Source organism: Pristiophorus japonicus, chromosome 18 (genome assembly GCF_044704955.1).
Source record: "Pristiophorus japonicus isolate sPriJap1 chromosome 18, sPriJap1.hap1, whole genome shotgun sequence".
Taxonomy (NCBI): Eukaryota; Metazoa; Chordata; class Chondrichthyes; family Pristiophoridae; genus Pristiophorus; species Pristiophorus japonicus.
The window spans coordinates 15,934,624-15,944,924 of NC_091994.1; the positions used below are offsets into that span (position 1 = coordinate 15,934,624).

Genomic DNA, 10,301 nt, shown 5'->3' on the forward strand with positions numbered 1-10,301 from the left:
GCTCCACTTCACGCTCAACAAGCTCCCCGCTAGATTGGAACTAAACTATAGAACCAGTGGGAACCTGTTCAACCTTCGCCACCAAGGCCAGATCCAAAACCGTCCCATCCTCTATCGTCGAACTCCAGTACGCGGACGATGCTTGTGTCTGCGCACATTCAGTGGCTGAACTCCAAGTCATCGTCAACATCATCACCGAGGCGTACAAAAGCATGGACCTTACATAGAAAATAGGAGCAGTAGTAGGCCATTCGGCCCTTCGAGTCTGCACCGCCATTCAATATGATCATGGCTGGCTGATCCTCTATTTCAACACCATTTCCCGCTTTTTCCCCATATCCCTTGATATCTTTTGTGTCTAGAAATCTATCTATCTCCCTCTTAAATATATTCAGTGACTTGGCCTCCAAAGCTTCTGTGATAGAGAATTCCACAGGTTCACCACCCTTTGAGTGAAAAAATTTCTCCTCATCACGGTCTTAAATTTCCTATCCCGTATCCTGAGACTGTGACCCCTTGTTCTAGACTTCCCTGACAGGGGAAACATCCTCCCCGCATCCAGTCTGTTCAACCCCGTCAGAATTTTATACGTTTCAATGAGATCCCCTCTCATTCTTCTAAACTCTAGTGAATACAGGCCTACACTAAATATCCATAAGACAAAGGTCCTCCACCAACCTGACTCCGCCACACAGCACTGCCCCCCAGTCATCAAGATCCACGGCGCAGCCCTGGACAACGTGGACCACTTTCCATACCTTGGGAGCCTATTATCAGCAAGGGCAAACATCGACGACGAGGTTCAACACTGCCTCCAGTGCACCAGCGCAGCCTTTAGCCGCCTGAGGAAGAGAGTGTTCGAAGATCAGGACCTCAAATCTGGCACCAAGCTCATGGTCTACAGGGCTGTAGTGATACCCGCCCTCCTGTATGGCGCAGAGATGTGGACCATGTACAATAGACACCTCAAATCGCTGGAGGAATATCACCAACGATGTCGCCGCAAATCCCCTGGGAGCACAGATGCACCAACGTCAGTGTTCTCGATCAGGCCAACAACCCCATCATCGAAGCACTGACCACACTCAACCAGCTACGTTGGGCGGGCCACATTGTTCGCATGCCCGACACGAGACTCCCAAAGCAAGCGCTCTACACGGATCTCCTTCATGGCAAGCGAGCCCCAGGTGGGCAGAGGAAATGTTTCAAGGACACCCTCAAAGCCTCCTTGATAAAGTGCAACATCCCCATCAGCACCTGGGAGTCCCTGGCCAAAGACCGCCCAAAGTGGAGGAAGAGCATCCAGGAGGGCGCTGAGCACCTCGAGTCTCGTCGCCGAGAGCATGCAGAAAACAAGCGCAGGCAGCGGAAGGAGTGTGCGGCAAACCAGACTCCCCACCCAACCTTTCCTTCAATGACTGTCTGTCCCACCTGTGACAGAGACTGTAATTCCCGTATTGGACTGTTCAGTCACCTGAGAACTCACTTTTAGAGTGGAAGCAAGTCTTCCTCGATTCCGAGGGACTGCCTATGATGATGATGCATTTCAAATATTTTCTGTCTCTAAAGCTTTAAAAAAAAGCCAGAAAATGTTCCTGAAAAAGCCGATGATTGTTTCATACTTTTTTATCTAATTCCTCTGTCCATTATTTTATTGGAGCAGTTAACCCATATATATATTAACATTTTTGGAGGCTTGTTTTTCTTGCCTATGTGTTGCTGTTATGGTGTAGTGATGCTTTTCTGACATGGGAAAGATTTTCCAACTTGGCGCATTGGCATAAAACTGCCACTTCGCATCACCCCGACGGCCATTTTAGAAACGGGCCGATTTTCATTTCCATTTGAAATTAAGCTCGCGAGTATTTTGGAATTGGGGGCACATTCCTACCCCTCCTAGTTCCACAGGAATTATTTTAGAATTTTTAAAAAAGTACTTTTTATTGGCGGCCATTGCTTAGGCCGCTGAAGAATCCCAAGCGGAGCAGGTCCAAAGTCTACTGGGCTCATTGCAATCCAATCAAACTTACGTTAGGCCCCTCATTTACATATATAAGGTGCCTAAAACAGACATTAGTACCCTCATTTACATATGTAAGGGTTCTAAGACAGACATTAGGCCCTGTATTTACATATGTAAGGTGCCTAAGACAGACATTAGGCTCTTTATTTACATATGGAAAGGGCCTAAGACAGATGTTAGACCCCTCATTTACATATGTAAGGGGCCTAATGCCTGTTTTAGGTGGCTGCCAGAGATGCCTGAGAAAGGGCCCGACCCAATATCAGCCAAGAGAGTCGATGCTTTCATACCAGGGAGAGTTCTCGGCAACTCAAAATAACAACTGTGATCAATCTTGAAGAAAATATACCACTAAAGACAACAACCTGGCATGGCCCAGAACGTTTGATTGAGGAAAATAAAAGTTTACACAAAAAGCTACAATTTAACCGCACATTTGATCGTATACAATGGCTCGAAAATTCCTTGCGATGAAATCCTGGTGGCTACACCAGTATCACGCCAGCTGCTGTCTTCCGACACTGACCCCGCCAGGGGTTGTGGGTTCAGTGGGAGGGCACCCACGTAGCGTGGGGATGGCTGGGCACAAGATCCAATCTCCAGTGCTGGCCTGACCTTGGAAACTTTGGTGCCTGCCCACCAGTGGGTAGGTTGCCCAAGCCCTGCCCCTTCGATCCGGGCCACATTCCTCTCAACCCTCTGAGCAAGGTGGCAGGATGCGATGGCCATTGATGAGACTGAATTTCCAATATGCGCCCCCAGCAGGCATGACTCCTCACTGGGAGTGTGAAGTCAAGGAATTAGCCCTCTGACATGTTTGAATTATCGGTCCTGTTCATTTTGTTAATAAATCTCACCACTAACATTGTCTTGATGTTGCTGGCTCTGCGTTTCTACATGTTAATTTGTTTTTTTTTAAACGTAGATATCAGACAGTTAACAAACCTTCTATGGAGTAACATAGCTTCTCTGAATACCTGGAATTGCTTTGCCAGCTGTCTTTGATTTCTTGAACCATTTTAAGCAGTTGCCAAATGTTACACAATCAGTGGGCAACAACAGCCTTAAATTCATGTAAACATCACCCATACTACGTACACCAACAGAAATAATTGCCCAGAAGGTCTGTAATATACAACAACAACAACTTGTATTTATATAGTGCCTTTAACGCAGTAAGACATTCCAAGGTGCTTCGCAGAAGTATTATAAGACTAAACAATTTGACACCGAGCCACATAAGGAGAAATTTGGGCAGATGACCAAAAGCTTGGTAAAAGAGGTAGGTTTTAAGGAGTGTCTTGAAGGAAGAGAGAGAGAGTTAAAGAGGTGGAAAGGTTTAGGCAGGGATTTCCAGAGCTTAGGACCTAGGCAACAGAATGGTGGGGTGATTATAATCAGGAATGCTCAAGAGGGAAGAACTAGAGGAGCGCAGATACCTCAGGGGGCTGTGGGGCTGGAGGAGATTACAGAGATAGGGAAGGATGAGGCCATGGAGGGATTTGAAAACAAGGATGAGAATTTTGAAATTGAGGCGTTGCTTAACTGGGAGCCAATGTAGGTCAGCGAGCACAGAGGTGATGGGTGAGTGGGACTTGGTGCATAAAATAACATTAAATATTTAAGTTGTGAAGTGGAATTGAAGGCTATACAGATACTTAACAATACTTCTTTTTTTTTTTCCCCAGTAGAGGTTGGGGAAGGATAACAGTATTCCCTGAACTAGGGTCATCAACAGAAGGTGTAGGGGGTAGCCCACAGTATATTGTGGATGGAGTGGGTTAGTGGGTTAGTTTGGCCAAATGGCCTTTTCTCACTAAAGATTTTGTTACATTCTTCTATTCTTAAAAAGACTACTACCGTTGTCCCGACATGGTCAATGTAGATGGATTTATAGCTTGGTAGCAGGTATTAAAAGAACCATTGAAATATTTAAAAAAAAATATGGGAGGAACACCACTTTTTTTTGAAGGCCAGTTTTCAGTGTACTTAACACTCCCTTCACCCTCCCAAAGATTGATAACAATCTTTTTTAAATCAAATACCTCATCCCATTTGGGTGCAGTCCAAAATTAACTTCAAGGATCGGTATGCTTTCTGGACCTGGATGCTAGCATTGGAATCTTTCAAATTGAGAAACGTAAGTGAAGACGACATTCAGGGTGAGAGGAAACACAGTCAATTAAGAACTAATCCTTCGGTGATGTGAAACTTGCGTTTTGAAAAACCAGCAGATGACGGGGAAAAAGGAAAGACTGAGGGGCAAGAAATTCCACAGTTTTGAGGCCCTGTGAAGAACAAGTGGGATGGGCAATGGGGTAGATTTTGTTCTGGGCTGGCCCAAACTGAGAGGCCCCAAGCATTGATGTAAATTGGTCCTCGGGCCTTAACAACAACAACTCGTATTTATATAGCACCTTTAACGTAGTGAAATGAGTATCATGAGATTAAATAATTGACACCGAGCGCATAAGTAGAAATTAGTGCAGGTGACCAAAAGCTTGGCCAAAGAGGTAGGTTTTAAGGAGCGTCTTGAAACAGAAACATAGAAACATAGAAAATAGGTGCAGGAGTAGGCCATTCGGCCTTTGAGCTTGCACCACCATTCAATAAGATCATGGCTGATCATTCACCTCAGTACCCCTTTCCTACTTTCTCTCCATATCCCTTGATCCTTGAAGGAAGAAAGAGAGGTAGAGAGGTTTAGGCGGGGAGTTCCAGAGTTTGGGGCCGAGGCAGCAGAAAGCACGGCCACCTATGGTTGAGCAATTATAATTAGGGATAATCGCTTCTCGGCCTTTTGGCTAAGATCATGCGTAACTGACCTGACAGGGGAGTAACCATGACCCCAACATGGTTCTCCCTGGATCAGGAAGGTGGTTCTCCTATGCTTTTTGGAAATAGGAGGTGGGTTGGGTGGCTTGACCCATCCACCTCCACGGAGGTGTGTGGGGTTGCTGACCCATCCACCTCCATGGCACGAACCTGGTATTGCAGTACTTCCAGGAACAGTGCTTGGGCTCTAGGCCTTTTGGCTAAGAGCATTAGCGCAGGGTGATCCTTGATGTGTGCAAGGTGACCTCTGGCGTTTGTGATCTGACAAAGAATTGGAAAGATTGGCTACGAAAAAAAAAATTATAATTAGGGATGCTCAAGAGGGCAGAATTAGAGGAGCGCAGACATCTCGGGGGGTTGTGAGGCTGGAGGAGATTACAGAGATAGGGAGGAGTGAGGCCATGGAGGGATTTGAAAATGAGGATGAGAAGTTTGAAATCGAGGTGTTGCTTAACTGGAAGCCAAAGTAGGTCAGCGAGCACAGGGATGATGGATGAGCGGGACTTGGTGTGACTTAGGACATTTTATCAGCACATTTAAATTAGTCCTCGTGCCTTATCAACACATTTAGCACAATGCTAGTTGCCCGAGTGAAGAGATCAATGTTAGGCCACCTGCCTCAGCGGGGGTGGGGGAATGGTGGAATTGGAGTAGGCAATGGGGATGGGGTACGACTCCTGTGAACTGGGAGGGGTACTCCTGCTCCTTTTGGCTCTACAGGAACGTTTAAAAAAAAAATATGGTTACTTTGCTTTGGGAGCGCTGAAGAATCCTGAGCTTGTTAGATGCGACGCCTGCTCCCCCTCATCGGCAACTAATTTCTGGATGGGATCCTCCAAGTGTCAGCCATGACTCAGTGGGTAGCACACTCCTCTCTGAGTCAGAAGATTGTGAGTTCAAGTCCCACTCCAGGAACCTGAGTACATAAATCTAGGCTGAGATTCCAATGGAGTGCTGCACTGTCGGAGGTGCCGTCTTTTGGATGAGATGTTAAACCGAGGCCCCGTCTGCTCTCTCAGGTGGACATAAAAAATCCCATGGCACTATTTGAAGAAGAGCAGGGGAGTTATCCCCGGTGTCTTGGCCAATAATTATCCCTCAATCAACATAACAAAAGCAGATTGTCATATTGCTGTTTGTGGGAGCTTGCTGTATGCAAATTGACTGCCGTGTTTCCCACATTACAACTGTGACTAGACTCCAAAATTAATTAATTGGCTGTAAAGCGCTTTGAGACGTCCAGGGCTCGTGAAAGGCGCTATATAAATGTCTTTGTTTCTTTCAACGAGTGAATAGGCCTATAATTTACATATATAAGGGCCCTGCAAATTTAGCAATGGGACCAACGCTTGTGTAGATTAGGCGTATGCAGCCCCACTGCTAAATTGGTCTGTGCCCGTTGTACACCTGAAAAATGGGTGCAATGCTTACCAATTTCTACTCCAGTGAGTCTTCATTTCAACCCATTGAGAATGCAAGGAGGAGGAAGAGGATGTAGGATATTGTGTGTGGAGCTCAGAAGGAACAAGAGAAAGCTCAGAGCAACAATGACCTTATCGATAAAAATAGAGCGAGACACACACAGGAAAAGTTGTAAAGGAGAGGTAGAGAAGGTGTGTGACCAGAAGGTCTCCTGTCCAGAAAGAAAGAAAGACTTGGATTTATATAACGCCTTCCATGACCACCGGACGTCCCAAAGCCTTTTACAGCCAATGAAGTACTTTTGAAGTGTAGTCATTGTTGTTATAAAGGAAATGCGGCAGCCAATTTGCACACGGCAACTCTCACAAACAGCACTGTGATAATGATCAAATAATCTGCTTTTTTTGTTATGTTGATTGAGGGTTAAATATTGGCCAGGACACCAGGGATAACTCCAGGAATAGTGCCATGGGATCCTTTACGGCAATTAACTGAGAGAGCAGGCTGGGCCTCGGTTTAATATCTCACCTGAAAGACGCATCTCCAACAGTGCAGTGCTCCCTCAGCATTGCATTGCAGTGTTAGCCTAGACTATTTGTGCTCAAGTCCCTGGAGTAGGACTTGAACCCACAACCTTCTGACTCACAGGAGCAGGTGCCACCCACTGAGCCACACTGACACTGGCGAAGTATAGGAGAGGTGGTCTCCTCCAGCATGGCGGCGATCTTCACGTTCTGAATAAACTTTGGCAAATCAACCGGTACCAAGCTTTGGAGTTAGACCCGAGGGCGGGAACCAGCTTCAGGAGTGGGAAAGGTATCAAAGCCTTTTCGCCTCCAATGACAGCTGCCAAGAGTTGGACTTCACTGATATGTCATCCAAATGTCTTTTCTTTCTGTCTGGGAGACCTGACATGACAGATATGCACAAAGCTGCCGCTGAATTGGAAGCGATGGGAGGGGATGTATCCCGCATGTAAAAAAAATAAATAGGCTTTGTACCAGAAGAATTGCATTTGCTGCCTGATGGATATTCCACTTCAGTGATATCTCATAGGGGTAGGATCACAGATCCTGACACCCAGTGCAAAAAAAATAGTCGGAGCTATAACTAACATTGTCCCTCTTATACTTGGGTTGTGGCTGTGTTTGTTCTTTCTACAGATACACTGAGAACATGCTGTAGATTGCCACTAGTGACATTTTAATATAGTTTTGACAGAGTAGATGCTTCTCCTATATCTAACACTAACATCATGACTGTGCCCAAAGATGACCTTAAATGAATATTGCTAAATTGGGTGGCAAACAAATCTATTGTGTCTCAACACTTTGTTTCTATAATAATTGCAAATTCAGGAACAGCATCTGAACATTCAAATCCTGTGTTGTGTCTCTATTTGTCACAGCCTTGTTTGTTTCACACTAATATTGCTGTTTTCAAACTGATAAAAAGGTTTTTGCTGATCTCCACACATTCTCCTCCACACCGCTAAATAGTAGCCATCATTTCAACTCTTGGTAACATTTTTCTAATGGTCAACACAAGGTCTATTAAACTGTGTCGACTTTCCAGGAGGTGTGCGATGAATTTAGTGTCTCATTTTGTCATTTATTAGCAATTAACATATTCAAACATGTTTCAAATATTTGCAGGGTATGTGTTATGGCTCCATTTACACGGCACTTATAAATTGGTGTTTTTTTTCTCCACCGAATGAATGGCTTTTCGCATCCATTTTTAAAATGGTGCAGAAGAATTTTAATTCTGATCGTGAAGACCCCTTACTTCATTATGGAGCAGCCTTGACTTGTTTATATTTTTAGACTGTCGCACCAGCAAGTGAGCCTGATGCGAATTGAGCCTCGCTTTCACATGCTATACTTCTCCTTAGTCAATTTGTGACCGCTATTTATCTCCCTTTGCCTCTGCTCCAGAAGGCATCGATTCCTTGTTGGGATGTGGCTCCGTAGCCTTACTCTGGATTCTGGTCCAAGTGGCCATTATTCACGTGTGAAGGTTCACCAGACTGATTCCCGGGATGAGAGGACTAACATCTGAAGAAAGACTGGATCGACTAGACTTGTTTTCAATGGAATTTAGAAGAATGAGAGGGGATCTCATTGAAACATATAAAATTCTGACAGGATTGGACAGGTTAGATTCAGGAAGAATGTTCCCGATGTTGGGGAAGTCCAGAACCAGGGGTCACAATCTAAGGATAAGGGGTAAGCCATTTAGCACCGAGATGAGGAGAAATTTCTTCACTCAGAGAGTTGTGGGCATGTGGAATTCTCTACCACAGAAAATTGTTGGGGCCAGTTCGTTAGATATATTCAAAAGGGAGTTAGATGTGGCCCTTAGAGCTAAAGGGATCAAGGGGTATGGAGAGAAAGCAGGAATGGGCGACTGAAGTTGCATGATCAGCCATGATCTTATTGAATGGCGGTGCAGGCTCGAAGGGCCGAATGGCCTACTCCTGCACCTATTTTCTATGTTTCTATGACCCTTGACAGCGAATGTAAACAGGCTCCTAGATTGCAAGGAGCATCACTTTTGCATTCAGTCCTGTCCTCCTTCAATTTCCATACATGTGCTTCCCAGCAGGGGTTGCTGCCTTACCCCTGTCCTGTGTGGGCCACAGTGTTGTAATCTCAGCTCACTCAACACTTCTGTGCGGGCAGGTTTAAGTAAAGCTGCTTGATTCAGCCCACTGGATCTCAGCAGGAAACTCCACAGGTGCAATCAGAAAAAATCTTTCCTCGCAATGAATAGTGTGCACATGCATAAATCAGACACTTCGCACAGATCCAAAGTAAAGGTACATCTCCAGATAGTTCATGCCAGGCTGTGTTTGCACTCGTAGGTCAGGCCTAAGTAGGTCAGGTCAGTGTCAGCTGTGGCTCAGTGGGCAGCACTCTTGCCTCTGAGTCAGAAGTTTGTGGGTTCACTCCAAGGACTGGAGCACCAAAAAATCTAGGCTGATGCTCCAATGCAGTGCTGAAAGAACAGTGCACTGTCGGAGGTGCCGTCTTTGGGATGAAACGTTAGACCGACGCCCCATCTGTTCTCGCAAGTGGATGTCAAAGATCCCATGGCACTATTTCGAAAATGAGCAGGGGAGTTAACCCTGGTGTCCTGGCCATTATTTATTCCTCAATCAACATAACAAAAAAACAGATTATCTGGTCATTATCTCATTGCTGTTTGTGGGAGCTTGCTTGTGCGCAAATTGGCTGCCACATTTCCCACATTACAACAGTGACTACACTCCAAAAGTACTTCATTGGCTCTAAAGCGCTTTGAGACAACCGGTGGTTGTGAAAAGCGCTATATAAATCCAAGTGTCTGCCAGGCTCTGTAGGGACCTACCTACCTATAATGCTTTCTCCATATCTCCTGGTGGCCGTAATGGCAAACAAACAGCACAGAGATGGGCAGTATAGATTTAGATCTGCTAGGGACAACAGAGTGGTTATAGTCATAGTTGCTCAGGCTGTGAAATCCCCTTTAAGGAATAGTGAGGGAATGTTACATTGTTGGAGGCGCCATATTTTGGATAAGATGTCAAACTGAGCCGATGTCTGTCTGTTCAGGTGGACATGAAAAATCCCATGGCACTTTTCCAAAACAGTCCACTCGGTATCCTGGCCAACATTCATCCTTCAAGCAGCACCATCAAAAGAGATTAATTGATCATTCATCTCCTTGTCATCTGTGTGACCTTGCTCTGTGCTACTTGGCGACGCTTGTCTACCTACGCAAGAATAGTGACTGCAGTTCAAAATTAACTCATTGCTTGTGAAGCCCTTTGGGACATTCCAAAATTGTGAAAGGCTAGATATATAAATGCCAGTTCTTTCTTTCATTTCCTGCAAAAAAAGGATTTCGTTGAAAGGAGGACCAATTCAGATGTGGACTTCGCACCAGTAATTGGAGAGAATCTCCAAAGAGTTTCCTTGGGGTTTCCCCGATCAGATGCGGAGGAAGACTTGCAGAAACTCCGTTCACACGTGGATCT

The 10,301-nt window shown here is 45.3% G+C and overlaps 1 non-coding gene across 1 annotated transcript; it reads left to right on the forward strand.

The window, feature by feature from the left end:
- The first annotated feature begins 4,807 nt into the window (after positions 1–4,807).
- LOC139229460 (U2 spliceosomal RNA) lies at positions 4,808–5,004 on the forward strand. The gene has a single exon (XR_011587721.1). It is a non-coding gene; the product is annotated as a U2 spliceosomal RNA (small nuclear RNA).
- Positions 5,005–10,301: the final 5,297 nt, after the last annotated feature.